We start from the raw sequence: 15,466 nt of genomic DNA, 5'->3' as shown, positions 1-15,466 counted from the left end.
TCTCGCTCGTGCCTGCCCAGCTGCTTGAAATGCTCCACAAAAACACGCGCACAGACGCACACACAGATTCTTTCGGCCCGTAATCGCTCTTGCGCTATAAAACACAAAAGAGAGAGAGAGAGAGCGAGAGAATATTTGATTTAATCCACCCTAGCTCCATTTCGATTTGTTGGACAGCAAAACTCTACCGTGAAAGTATCACCCTTCCACCCTATCCCCTCCTCTCACCCTGTTTCGCTGTATGGGTAACGTTGTGCAGGTGAGGGTGAGAAACACACTCCGCGCCCGCCCCGAAGACGACTTCGCTTGGCACAGTTTCCGTACGGCGTGGCCTTCGTATTGATTTCCCGCGAGCCGTCATCCGGGCTGGCGAACTGCATCGCATGTTGAGAAGGTTCTGGTTCATTCCATTCCCTTCGTCTTTGTCATTCGATTTCATATGTTTAATTGAGGTTTCAAATTTTTACCATTTTTTAAATTGTTTCTTTTATTTTTGTACATTTTTCATTCATTAAACAATCAAAAAGTTGAATTGTTAATGTATTAATTGTACTTGTTTTGTTCTTTTTTGTGTTTCTTACATATTCCTTCTCCAAGAAGAAAAAAAAAACAAGTTTCTACTTATTTTTTTCTTAACAAGTGGATTCTTGCATTCGAAAAAGCACGTTTTAGAGTCGCTGCCACTCGATTTTCAAAGCAAAAAGCTAGTATCATGCAAACACGCAAAAAAACGCAAGAACGTCGCGTGTGTCTGCTTTGGATTAGGTTTTATTTCTTCGTTCCTTTTCGGTTTAATCTCATTACAGCAACTCCTTCTATCGCGCACGGTCAGGGTCATCATCGAGCAAATCTTTGTTTTTCTTTGCATCTCCGTCAGAGATGGATTTTATTCTGGTTCAATGCAACCATAGGGTTTTTTTTCTGCCGTAGCATCCATATGGTACAATTTACGGGTCATGTGAAGTTATTTTTGTGATGCCAGATGGAGTAACAAAACAGCCAACCGTTCGTCACACGGTATCGCTTAAAGGAGATGGGTTGCAAAGTTTTATAGTGTTTTGGCCAATGATTTACGACTCCGATTCCGGCCAAAGCACCACGTGGCCCGATCCTCTGGGACAAATGTCGCGTCAATATTTGGTCGATAAATGGAGCCCCAATTGGAGCGAACCGCAAACGCGACGTCGCCTGCAATACGAATGATTTCCGAGCTGCTGGAGTGTTTTGGCACGTTTGGAAAGCATGCAGAATGACTTACCATGGTGAGGGAAAGCAATAATGCAGTAGAAGAAGAATGGAGCAGCTTTCTTGGTGGACAATATTCGCATACCCGGTTCCCGCCCTAATGCAAAGGCGAAGAAACACACATGCTCTCGTGGAAAGCAACGTTTTTGGGAGAGAGAGGCTAATTGTATGGCGGGTAAGCAAAACGTGCCTGTACCACGTGTATTTTCTTTTGCCCTCTTCTATCTCTCTCTTTTCTCCGTGTGACAAACTTACGCCTAGCCCACGTGTGTCCGTTGACCTCCGGCAGACCGGGCCTAATCCCTCACGTTCTATCCGTGGTTGCTTTCGTTGGCAAATTTCCTTCGGCTATAGGTGCACGCTTGGTACTCCGGTACAAGGGCAAACCAGTGCTGTTGTCGTCACATGTCACTAGTGTCCCAGGGAAGACATGTGGACGGCACATTGTCCGAGACAATTGTAATCCTGGCGGTTTGTTTCCCTTTTTTTCTCGTTGCAACCTCACCCACGGAAGAAGGCACAGGTAACGTGAACCTTTGCCACTCACGTGGTCCACGACAGAACGTTGTTACCGGAAAGGAGGGAAATTCGTGCCGCTATTGGTCGGGTCAGCTGCAGCGGCGGAGAGTATAGTGATTTATGGTGTTTTCCTTCGATCGTTTCGGGGTTTCCCGCCGTCATGGGAACGCTATTTTTGCTGTATGAATAATTTCATTCTTCAATAACCTTTTGTTTCAAACCACGTGTTCTGGGAGTGGTAGGCGACACTTGGAGTTTTTTTATTGCTGTACAAATAATATTTTCCAATGAGAAATTCGAAAAAAGGTTTTTTTTCGGATATTGTAAAGATTTCATAAAATAATAAATGTGTGTTTGGATATTTCAAAGATATTCAAATCGCATGATACTCTCAGTTGATATTACCACTTCATATATTCTTTCTCTTCATATATTCCATGGAACTCTCACACGTCCTTTGTGCATGATTTATAAATCTGTCTCTGCCCGTAGGACGCTATAAACTTTTATTTTAAAGAATTGAGCGCTTTCGATCGCAAAACTTGGCAACCACTGGGTGCGATGTACTTCCACAGTAAATATAAAGCCACAAAATTTAGATATAATGTAAATAAAGTGATAAAATGCGTTATGAACGCTTCATGTTGCGTGCCTCTTCAAGGTCGTCCCCAAACGAAAGCGTCCTTTGCAGTGGGGCGCGAATTATCGATGCAACAACGCAACAATCTCCTTCTGCTTTTTTCGAGTGGTATGCGCTTGCTGTCAGCAACGAGGTTTATTTCCTTCGATAAACTATCGCACCAACGAAGGTGCACAGAAAGCGAGAGCAAAACGTTGGATTTTTTTTTTGTTTGCAATAAACAACCGCGTCTTCGATCGAAGCGACGGTGGCTAATGGTATTTGAAATGAAAAAAGCATTGCTAAAAATTCATTCTACACGTTTTTTTTACAGCTGTCAATCATTTTCCACCAAAACTACGTCCGAAAAAGTGGTTAAGTGTGTGGTACATTTAGAACTGTCTGCGTAAGCTCACTTACGAGGAGGACTCAGCGCAGGAGAGAGAGAGAGTTTTCGTGAGATCGATTAAACGTCACTGCTTTATTGTTAAAAGCGTTATGGGTAAAATATTCACGGACCTGTGTTACGTCGTGCCCCCTCGTGCCATTCCATTTGGTCTAATGAGCGACTACAGCGGGCTCTGGCAATGGCGTTACACTTTTGCTTCGGCTCGAAAACGCCACAGTTTCTCGCTGCACGATCGATTACGCCGTTAGTGTTGGAATGGGTGGGGAGGCGTGGACAGTGTACATCATCTATTGTCCGTTACATCAAGCGGCGGCAATCCGAATGGACGCGAAATGGAAAACCTACATTTGGTACCACCAGTGGCAGGGGCAACTGCTGTTGCTGCTGCTTCTACTGCTTCTCACCGGGGTGTGTGTATGGTCGTCACCCGTGATCGTTTCGAATTTTCGTGTGGCTTTGATGGGCGTAATGGCGGTGTCTCTCTGCCTTTGCTTCGATGGTCACTGCGCTACTAATCCGGTGGCGGTGTAGCGGTGGTGGCATCGGTGGTGGCACGACTGGATAAACACTGGGGCCATTTGGGACGGCCAGGGGACGGGGCGGCTGCTTGCATTAGTAATTCGAGTTCGTTCCCTTTCAGTGGACTCGTTGTGATTTTTTTTTCTTTCTTCGTCTGTTGGGTGCAATTGTTTGGATCTGTCTTGCTCTTACTTTCGCTTTTACGCGTTTGCTTGCATCTGCCCGATTTACTGCCAGCAGCAGACTGTTTTAAAAAAATGCATCTAGCAAAGGGGGGAGCGTCCTGCGGGTGTCTTTTACACCCATGGGGGTTGGTGGTGTGACTGCTTAGCGAAGCGGGTGGTGGGTTGGTAGTATGTAATGTATCGTCTGGTGGTCATGCAGCCGTGCAGTGCGCGATTATCGAATGTGGGTCACGAAGTCAATTATGCCGCGAAAATGGCTCGCAAAAAAAAAGAAAAAAAAATGCTGCAGAACTGAGCATGATGTTACCGAAAAGCACACTGTCGGAGTTGGGTTTAGGTTGAAATTGTGCGACCTCATTCTATGATTCGTTTTGCCGTTATAGCATGGCTCGTGGCATTTTCACTATTATCCGAATCTGTGTGATTTTTTTTTTATAGTGAGATGTCTCAAAAACTCGGCACGTCAGTCAGTTGATTTCGCAAGCGTGGCCACGTTGAACGCAACTGCAGCATTTGACAGGACAAACGCATCAGTTGTTTTCAGAACGTCATCATGCTTAAGACAACCTTCGTACTGAATATCGCAAGTGCGGTACACAATATCACAAAGGGTTTAGCGGCTTGTGGCAATCATTTAACAATCGCCCAAAAACGTTTGCAATGTAATGCACACACCCAAAAAATGAAAGTACAGAGTGAGGTAAAGTATTCGTCCTTTATAATTGTTAATTTACGTGAATAAGTATTGTGCAATTTGTCTCTAAAACTTGTAAACAATATTTTTTCAATCTGCCAATTGACCTGAATCCGTTTAAACACATGTAGTTGAATACTTGCTTGAATCCGCAGAACTGGAATTGTGATATTGTGTACCGCTCTTGTGCAATCAAGTGCAAAGGTTGTCTTAAGCATGATGACGTTTTGAAAACAACTGATGCGCTTGTCCTGTCAAATGCTGCAGTTGCGTTCACCGTGGCCACGCTTGCGAAATCAAGTGAAAAGCCCTGTATCATACGTATTCCAATAAGAATACGTCGATACAATAAAATCGTTAGCTAAAATAGTAAACCCTTTAAAACACATGAGTTAACTTAATCTTTTATCAAAGAATTGGTCCTTTTTTATTTCTGCAGCATGGGAAAGGTCATAAGCGATCAAAAATCAACAAACCCAACGATTTTTTTTACAGTTTCAGCGGGTAAAGGTCGTTAAAAATATTCTCCTTAAATCTGGTCCTAGTCCATCGGCTGCCGCTTCAAATGTGTGACCAACGTGGCGCTCTGGAAACGCTGCCAGTTTCTTCACCGATCAAAGTAGCGTCTCCAGCGTCTCGGCATACACTGTCAGTCGTGAACACAGAAGTGTCTACAGAGAAACCGGTCGACCTTCGCGGTACAGTAAAAATAACATTCTCGATGTCCCACCACGATACACGAATTAATAATATCGCTCCGTCCCTCTCGTTCACACATTGTGTGCCACGTGTCTATCTCTGTTCCTCGGTTGTAACGGTGTTCAGTGTTGTTGTCCATCCGTCTGGCGTGTTTTTTTTCTTTTCTTTACGGTGGTGCGTATGTACGGTTATTGCCATCGATCCATCGTCGCTATCGTCGTCAGCGCGTCGTTGCTTCCGGATATTGATCAGGTTTTATTTTGCTTTTCTTACCCGCCAACGGACTGTGTCCCTTGAGTGTTGTGATCCTTGGCTGGTGGGGTGGAGGGGCCACTTTGTAGAGGCGAACCCCTTTGTGCGTGTCGAAAGCACTTTTCTTCTAGACGCTGGAGTTTGTTGTTCTGCCAAGAATGTACAAAGAGCAATTACGAACATTGACCCGCAGGCATGTCAGTGTTCTGGCAAATCATACTGCAAGAGTTGCATTAGTTGCGAAAAGAAACCCCGTGATTGTTTTCAACAAACCTGTGACTAAATTTGCCCTTCCATACTTACGTGCAACGACTTTACTGCTTATTAGACGTAATTTAAAACAAAACACATCTGTAATGGGTTCTTCCCTGCTCTTCACAAAGAACTATTCTTGTCCGACAGCATTGGCGGTGTTGTCGTGTGGTCCGTTTTGCTTTGTCCGGCCACTCTGTTCCATTGCTAACGGACACCGAGATTATCCTTGAGTGGGGCCATTGTGCTTGCTCACGATTCCTCTTCGGCGGTGGTAGCAGATGCGCCATATTAGGAGCGAACGATCCTCGCTTCTTCCGGGACGGGTTAATGCTAGCTTTTCACTGCCATCCGTGCTCAGGCACGAAGAGAATTTCATTCCTTTTACAGAAGTGGTATGATTTTTTAACGCCAAGCCTTGCAAAAGTGCCGTTGGGTATGTGTTAGAAAGATGAGACGAGGCTTTACTCTTATTTGTTTGTTTGCTTGCGTTGTTCTTAGACTCTTCGGGCTAGAGTGTTATTGCCGGGGATATCCTGTTTAGAGTCTTAATTTTTTATCGTTTTGATTTGGTGCTAAAATTCCTGCACATAAACCAAAGAGCAGGTAAACTGGTTTTGATTTCATCACATTCTGAAATTGGGAACTTGTTGGGGCACATGATATGATTTGCACTTTGGAGATCTCTAAAGTAAAGCTATGTCTTGCAGTAGCTGCTACATCGTACGACCTGGTACATGGCGGATGTTATTCCTGGCATAATGCTCAAACTTCGTTACCCAAATTCAAACAACTTTGACTGAATTCGATCACAAATCATTTACTGCAAAGCGATCGAAATGTGACGCTTGTTTAACCATTTTCCAAACTAATTATAGTTGCTTTGTGATTCGTCGAATAATGCCTAGGAAATGGTCTGTTTGTGTGTGATACAAATAGAAACAAACAGACCACTTAATTTTGTACATGGTTGCGTGGGGTTCAATTTGGTGTCCTATCATTAGTATTGATTAGAGCTACTAGGAACGTCACCAAAATGCGTCACCTTACCATGGACCGTTTCGCCGTGTAGTTCCTTGGGGCGTTCTAAAAATAACGTAGAATTTTGTGAATAATTTGTTATTAGCTGATACATTTAGGATGTGGGTAAATGATACATTATTTAAAGTAGTGTAAAACAATACAAAAAAAATGTTTCACACGCAAAGTAAATTTGCGTGTAAGAATATGTGGCGAGTTACATCAGATACACCACGTTGGTTTAGTGTCAAAAGTCAAAAGACATTGTAATTGACAAAATATTGAATGAGTAATTTGCATTATTTTGGAGTTTAGAATGTTGATACTGCTATAGCTACTAGTGATAACAGTTAGACAATATGTGTGATACTAATGGTACACAAAACGAGCTGCTGTTCCGGGATATCTGTAAATGTAGGGTGCAACACAGTTCTACGGTGCTGTCATGTTCGAGTGTTAGTACACCCGCTTTCGACAACAAACAAACGCAACCATTCAATCAAGCTGTTCGCTGGACTGTGTGTGTTTGCCTTGACCTTTGACCACACTGTGCGTTCAAGCTCTAGCACTCGTGTTGATTGTTCACCCCCGGCCTGCTTGTCCCGGTTGACGTCGATGAAGCACTTTTCTTCTATGTCATTTAGAGTTGTTTCCTGTTTCCGGGTGCTATTAGAGCCTGGTGAGACATTCTTTAACATACGAATTATATAGGTGTCTCTTTTTTAGTAAACTGACGATTTGTATGTTTATGTGTGTATTACGAACATAATGATAGGACGAATTTTGTTCTCACAGTGCATCACCTACATCTTAATGGACCATGTTTAGATTGGTTTCGTTTTAAACGAAATAATATCAATCTGTCAAAACTAAACATCACCTACCAGCTCCAATGGATTCCTCCGATCTATGGGACAAGTTTCGAAGCCATTGGATATTAAAGTTCTTAATCTTTAAACGAATGCCGCAGATATAAGGATTGCTTATGATGTGTAGGTGGCTGTAGATGGACTGAAAGTGGCATATCTTAATTGCTTGTTTTGTTCAACATTAAGCATGAATGAAATCACTATTAGGCTGTTAATAAAACTGGTTAGATCAATGTCCCTATACGACCAGCTTGAAAAGATAAGATGTGCAATATGACCGAACTCAATCGTTACCTTTTTCGACGGAACTTCTAATTCCTAGCACTGTATTGCTGTTTCCCACACATAGCATACGGTTTGTGCGTTCCGGTTGTTAAGCGTACATTCACCTTTTGCCTAGGGTGTTATACTTCATCGCGACAAAAACGTTCAAGGGCACCGACGAATCTGCCAACGGGATCGAATTATCTCTTTTTTTCGCCCACCTTAACCTTAACCTTAGTTGGCCCCTAACGAGAAGAAGCGTCCATTTTGGACTCTTATTTTTGCTGTTTGTTTCTTGTTTTTATGAAACAAAGTGTTCTAGCTTTCCCAATTTTCCCAGTTAATAGCGGTGCGCAATACTCTCCGTGGAAAATCCCGTGCGAAATACGCACACGGAAAAGGTAAAGCACACGTACACCCAGTCCGATCGGCCTCTTACACGCGTTTGTGTCCGGGTGTGTCGCGTTGTTGTGGATGGTCGTAAATTGTTAACGCGTTTGGTGCTAGACGTCAACAGTTTGTGTTTTATCTCTTTTTTTTTGTTTGCTATTCTTGGCACCAGTGGATGAAATGAAAACATGATTTGTGCCGGTAAGATGAAAATTCTAAAAAAAAAAATATTAAGAAAACCTCACACAGAAACATAGGAAAATGGCCATATGACGACGGGTGCTAGTGGGGTGATGGGGAACGGAGACGTATTTCGCGATTGGCTTACCAAAACGTTGTGGGAAATGATAAAAATAAACATTTTCAAATCATGTGATAAGAGGCAAGGCGTGGTTTTATGCTCATTCTTGAAGATTTTGCCGAACGGGTCGGCAGGTGTGGTTGAGGTCGTCGTGGTTGCTTTGCCCAAATGGTGTATAAACACTTCGGGCTTTTTCTGTTAACCATTTCGATTCGTCTGTGGGTTGATAAAAATCACCAGTTGTTAGCACGTATCTTCATGCCGGGTGGGTTTAGTATGTAGTCGTTGTGAATGTGTTGCTTGGAAAGTATGGAATCGTTAACGGAGCTACATTTCTGTTTTCGGCACTTTCGGCACCACAGCATTTACTCATTAATTCTTGCATTAAAAAAACACATAAGTTGGGAAGACTTCATTTGAAATTTCATTTGACATTTGCGTTAAGTGTACCAAATGAGAAATAGCGATTCGTTAAACATTTGAGAAATGGAAAAATTTGGCCTATTTTAATCAAATCGGGCATTTTTCAGATTTTTTTAATTTTTCAGAAATTAAAGATAGTTTTCTGTTTTTTGTCAACACTGCGTTAAACGTGATTTAGGTCACTGCAAAGTGTGGCAGCCCAAAGCAATGTCTCAGTTATAACGTTTGCTGCCACGTTTTTACCGCTTTCATGGTGCTAGGTCCTGTTGTATGAAATACAAAGAAACATTTAGTAAGCTTCACCAATAACTTAATTATTCTTTACAACAAAGCTTAAAATTATTTTAAAACAATTTAATTCAAATTCTCTACTCTCAATCCTACTTCGTACGTCAGCCTGGAAACCTAAAAAATGGAAACTATCTTAAAACAGTGAAAAAACCAGACCAGAAGTTTCTTATCGCCTACCTTCCAATATAGGGGGGGGGGGTCAAATAGAAAGGCTTAAAGAAAAAATCACACTAAAACATCCAGATGTACACGCAGCAGCCACAAATAAACATTCGGATGGGCGGCCGCGCGCGCTCGGTTCAACGTTTTTCCTTGAACTCGGCGGTTGCGTTGAGCCCGTTTGCTTTTGCACATCTCTGTGTGTTTGCGCTGCTGTGGCTTGGCGCAACTTTCTGGACGGCACAGGAAAGAACTGCTGCGAGCAACATACTCTCCCGAGCATACACAGGTACTAACGTGCGCATGCGTGTATGGTTCAACCATCACATCATCATCATCATCATCATCATCACGGTGGAGCATGTTTGGGTTTGGATGTTCTCGTTCTCGCTTGCTCGTCGTATCTCCCGTGCCTTTGATTTCGCGGGCGAGAGTGTGTGCGTGTGGTTTGAACCTCTTCCACAAGCTGTTTTCAGCGTGTGCCCGTTTCTCAATGCTTTGGGGAGTTTGCAAGCAACAAACGCGTTGTGGCAACCCTTTCTCCCCTTTTGGTTGTGTTTTTACAGACACCATTTACCCTTTGCCTGCGTATTGAGTCGCGTGACGAATCGCTCGGGAACGTGCTTCCGTGTTCGTGCCTGATCTCGAGATCCCAAACTTTTTGAGTCACTGTTGGTAGTTGTCTTAGACGGGCAGGGGAAGAGCAGTGCAAGCAAGTTGTTTGCAAAAAGTGTATAAAATGACCCAAATGACTAAATTAATGTTTAAATGCGCTTGTGCTGCTTAAAATAAGCTACAAACGTGCATATTAAAAAACTAAACTAAACGTAAACGATTTGCCATTCACTTAGAAGGTACTTTAAAGCATCCACACACACACACACACAACAACATTTTTGCTGTACATTCTTGTGTTGGTAGTGGTACTGGCCGGGACCATAGCAGCAGCGGCACAAGCATAAAACACAACAATGTGCATAATGTTAGCATGAGTCATTAAGCGCTTGGTTGCATGGGCATGGGGCTCTGTGCCATGGTTCGTAATACGGATTGTTAGCATCGTTGACCTTTTTTTGCGATTGCATGTGTGTATGTGTGTGTGTTTAAAACCACAAGACCATTGAATTGGAGACAGCACAGCTCGGGAGAGAGGTGTCATTTCTAGCCAGGGTTTAGTTGGGGAATGTTTTCTCAGCATAGTTATTATGCCAAACGTTGCGGTTGCCTTTCCTTGCTTTTTGCACCGTAATATCAACCAGCTGTCAGGAATGAAAAGTGACAGAGAGAGAGAGAGAGAGAGAGAGAGAGAGAGAGAGAGAGAGAGAGAGACTTTGTTTAGCTTCTTAGCTTGGCTTACATAATGTTCCGTCCGACCGACAGCCGTCGTGTCTCGTCTTCTGGCTCTTTGCCGGCGGTGAAGCAATGGTGAAGGGAGTAGTAATAGACTGCCATGGTCTGCCAAAAGAAGGGGCCCAGGCAGCACCCGCACACACATTCCGCGAAACCAGCCGGCATTTATTGCCCACCGGTCGCGGTTTAGGTAGTGAAGTAACACGCTACGTCCAGTTAAGCGATGGGCTGCTTCTCTGTTTGATTTTTGTTTCTGTTTTGTTTGAGCAATAGTGAAAATGTGAAAACGCTGCAATGCAATCCTGGAGGTCGCATGTTTTCATATTTTTTTCCCCATTGTACAAGCATCCTAATCGCTAAGCAAAAACGAATTGGAAAGTTATTGTCGTCCGTGAATGATAGGCAACACTTCCGCCGTCGGTACAAATCGTTTCACCTAACATTTGGCTGAGAGTTTTCCAGAACACCGAGCTGCACGAAGCATTCTAACCGATTTTGACTTGCACGTAGTCTTTCCTCTACGGAGCAACCGAAAGGTCTACGGGCCAAAAGGTTACGTGCACCCGCTAGCAACGTTGACTTTCCAACAACATGCCGTAACGCATTCGTGGGGATCTCCGCTCCGTTTGTTTGTTTTCCCTCGGTTTTCCTTTTATATTTCCCCTTTCACGACAGCATTAACGTCACCTCTGTCACGGTTGAAAGATGTTACGCCTTCGCCGGATGATTGCAAAACTTTTCCACTTCGCCGGCCGTGTGCGCTTTGTGCGTCCGCTGGGGCGAGGGAGCGCTTTTCTTTACCACTAGTTTTTGGGGGACCAAGCGTTGCAGCAGCAGCAGCAACGGGCATGTTGCAACTTTAAATTACCCTTGAGTCGTTTTAGGCCACAGCATGGCATTGTTTATCTGTGGGGAGTAGATTAATTAAATATTGCACCGTCCAATTAGGCGCGAGCTCTGGACAAATGGTTGTCTTATTTTCACTGAGTTCCATCGCCAATGTTATCCCAAATGTAAGTCAAAATCAAATGTCATTAAATGACGTCACTGGTCAGTTTTTGGGTTATGCTGTGTTATGCTTGAGTTGGGTGTTTATTATACGAAAGGAAAAGTTATTGTGGACAATAGACACAGAATTATGGATGACAACTCCACATAATAGTTGTTATAATAGAAGCTCTATATCTACCAGTTTCCATCACTGGGGCCCTTCACGATTCTAGTCAGCTTTTTGTATGGAGTTTGACAGTTGGAGGCCGAAATCATGTAAACACTCCATACAAAACTAACATGCAATTTTCAGTCTAGATTATTCTAGCCTCAAAGCTAGAATTAGATTCGAGTACCTGATGAAAAATGACAAAACAAGGCGGTGTTTACATTTATCGCAAGGTTCATTAAAGAGATCTGGTGATAAAATTCAGAATCAAAGTGTATGTAGTCCAGGTGGTCTCATAGCAGATTTTGATAACCAAATTTGAATATCACTTTTTGACAAACAAGCTTTCTGGAGGCTTGATGAATACTCAAAACACTCTTAAAATCTTCATTCAATAACAGAAGCTATAAAAATCAGCCTTCTAAATTCATACACCTTGGGATAAGCCCACCTGTATATTATACCCTCTTAGATAGCTGCTCAAAAACTGCTATAGAATGCAAACAGCTGACAGGCTGAAATTTCAGCCTACGAACTTAAAACGGAAAGGGCCCCACTAGTAGAATTGGTTGCGCCGAGCGGTCTGTTAGTTTACGTAGGGTACCATCAACGTGAAGCCTTTACTAATACACTTCCAGCGCTTTCATTGGGTTTAAGATGGGGGTTTTGTTGTATTTTGCCTGGTTAGAAGTACCGATTTTCGTTGCACGTGTGTGTGGTCGATTGACAGTCATCGCCGGGTTATTTCGAACCGTTCGCCTTAGACACGACTCCGCAGTTGTCGTATTGAACGGGCTAAGAATAGAGCCCACGAATGTACCAGCAACCTACGCTGACTTGGAGCATATTGGAAAGGCATTAGCTTAAAGTGGCCTTTTGCATTGGTTAGTTTGTAATGTTCCCGCTATTAAGGTATTTTTTTTGTCACCAAAGGGATTCAATCTATGTAAATCTGGATAAGCGACGCTCAAATAAACGAGAAATTTCAAAAGTGTAAGAGTGAAGGGAGTGCAATTACTTACATTGCTGGAATCTTATTAACATTTATTTTCAGAAACGCATGAACCATTTTTTTTACAGAAAAACAATTTCAATTAATGCAAACCTAATAATTTAAAGTTTATGGGCTGCTCGTTTGCTCAACAGTATCTTTCGTTCGGACCAAACGGCCTGCGTTCAATCAGTCAGCACATTATTTTCCCTATAGCTAAGACAATGTTCATTCCACTTCCAATGGATAGCTTGTTACATTGATTGCCTTACAGTGCCTTAGTTGTAATAAATGAACATCGCCGTGATGAGTGAGAAGCTTGCACCAACTCCTAAAAATAGGTCGAGTTACTGTCACATGATGCGCCCTCGTTTTGGCTAGACCGACACGGGTGATTGGCTCTAAGCGGGAGTGTGGATATAAAAAGCTATAAAAAACACACTATCAGAACAAGGGGGAAGAATAGCAGCAGGAGGTAAAAGTGCAATTTTCTTCCACCGCTTCCCAGTAGGTGAAAAAGTGCGATCGTTGGGGAAAAGCAGAACAGTCTTTTCTTGCAACCGCCCCCACAAACATTGCCCGGAAGTGACCTACATCCAACGATGTCGGAAGGATCCGTTCGCGCTGTATCCCCGCTGTATGTCGATTCTAGTTCAGAGATTTTCTTTTCTCTTGTTTGACCATTACACGCGTGTTCGGTTAGTGTGCGCACGAGCGCGCACGCGTTTACGGGATGTGCAAAGCGTGGTTTTCAATTGTTTACGCTCCGCATCCTACTACATCGTCGGGAAATGGATGCGTTTCGCTTGAAACCCGGACGGTAAACGCTTCTTTTTTTAAGCCAAGGTCAAGAAGCATTACAAACGCTATTTCTTTTAAAATACATTATTGATTTTACACTGCGTTTGAAGTTCCATTTTTCGCGGAATATATTTTTGGTATAGTTAGCTATATCATCAGAAATTTGGATAGAAAACATAATCAAACAATCAATTAATTGGATTGGATTAATTGGGCTTATTTTTCTAAGAAATGAGGTCATATTTTTCTGAACATGTTTTGTAAATTAGACATGCGAGGCATGTGTTATGCTCAGCGTGTGGACGGTATATGTATTATGTTTTTTTTCTGGGAATTTCACTTATTTCGCAAATTATTTAGTATGGTTTTAATCTAAGATATGAAAAAGATCCTTTAGTTAAACAATTATTTAACATGACGGCCTTTACAAAAAAAATAAAGGTTTGTTTGTGGAAGAAAATTCCTAGCAAATGGTTCAACCACACACCGTTCGTATTGGTACAAAAATAGATGATTCTTCCACTTAATTGTTTTCTTGCAAGAAAACTTCATTTCATAGGATGCCTGTGAAATAGATATTGTTTTATGTTTTAAAAATAAAATAATCTGTTTTAAAATGTACAAAAACCTCTCCGATATTAAACAAAACCTGTATGTAATAGTTCGGTAAATTATCGATATCGGAAATGTGTCTTTACCGTGTGGCGATGCTGCAGATAAACGGTAGGCCATGGTTGACATTGAATTGAATTTGGGGTGGCTCTGCTTCTGGCTCTCGAGAGTCAAATGAATATATTAAATGCATGAAGGAAAAAAGACCGAAAAATCATTCACGTGTCTCACGTGTGGTGTCTGCAGCCGTCACAAACACAGACACACACACACACACCTTCGTATATTGCCCGGACCGTCCGGTTAGCGATGTCGTAATCAATGTGAGGAGGCTCTCCACGCGTTCATCTACGGTTGGAAGACCTTCAAGCGTAAATGTTGGTTGCACTTTTCCTTTCTTTTGCTCTCTCATGTGTGTACGCATTGGACCGCGGAGCGGCGGCTACATCATCGGCGTCCGATGGAGTTTTTTTTAAATATATTTTGGTGGAATCCTTCTACTAATCGGTGGTAGAGCGAGAGATGCTTTGCGTATGGCTCTGTCGTTAACGGTTCATCGGACCCTTCCCGTGAGACAAGACATGCAAAGGTCAGCTAATTTGCATCGCCCTCGGGAGAGGCAGCAGTGGGCTCATCTGAAGCCGCTTGGCTTTGTACGAAAGAGGCTTGGTTTTGACACTGTGTTTCATGTTTTGGAGGCATGAACAGCGCTCGTTTCTTGGGCGAAGGTCAACCGAAAAGCGACAAAAGATGAAAACGAAGCAGATTAACGCACGGGGTGTGGAGAAATGGTAAATGGCCCATAGTGTCCACCGGTTACTTGAGGCTAACCAAGCATCGACAACAAATCCCAAAGTGGTTCGAAAAGAAATGCAGGCCAAGGTCATGATTGTTTTCTTGTTTCGGGTTTTTTTTGTCTACTTTCTGCTTTCTGCTAGTCCAATGATGAAATTCTTGATTTTTCAAAAACGCTCCGTCGCTATCGTGCTCTAACTTTTTCGCTCTCTTCTCGCCGTCCTGTTGTGAAGCGGACGAAGTTGAAGCGTTGGAGGTGCGGCAGCGGTAATAGGTTCGCGAGCCTTTGTCGAAATTATTATCTCTTTGCAGCTTTCCAGTATCCGCTCGCATGTGCCATTGCTAATGTTTCCTTTTATAATTCAAGTCAAAGCAAAAAAAAGGCTTATCATTACTTATAATGAGTGAAATCGAGCCAACAAGATGGGCAACCTTTCACTTTTCACGCGTTTGTTTTTTTCGGCTCCATTATGCTTATCAATTTCACGATATGGTGTAGAGTGTGTGTGTAATGTTTTGCTTCTTTTTGAAGTTTCACATCATCTGCAGTCGTCCGCTAATGTAGGGTGTGATTATTTTCCATACGTTCTCATTTGTACGACCTGCGGTTGAGTTGCATTTTTCCGGCGGAAGCTTTCCGACAGCTGA

At 42.8% G+C, this 15,466-nt stretch overlaps 1 protein-coding gene across 1 annotated transcript in view; it reads left to right on the top strand.

Moving 5' to 3' along the window:
• Positions 1–15,466, top strand: part of LOC120961075 (protein fem-1 homolog CG6966) — a 44,232-nt gene that overhangs the window by 2,595 nt on the left and 26,171 nt on the right. The window lies entirely within an intron of this gene.

Source organism: Anopheles coluzzii, chromosome 2 (assembly GCF_943734685.1).
Source record: "Anopheles coluzzii chromosome 2, AcolN3, whole genome shotgun sequence".
Lineage (NCBI taxonomy): Eukaryota > Metazoa > Arthropoda > Insecta > Diptera > Culicidae > Anopheles > Anopheles coluzzii.
Note: the sequence above shows the minus strand (reverse complement) of the source record. Positions and strands in the feature narration are given on the sequence as shown.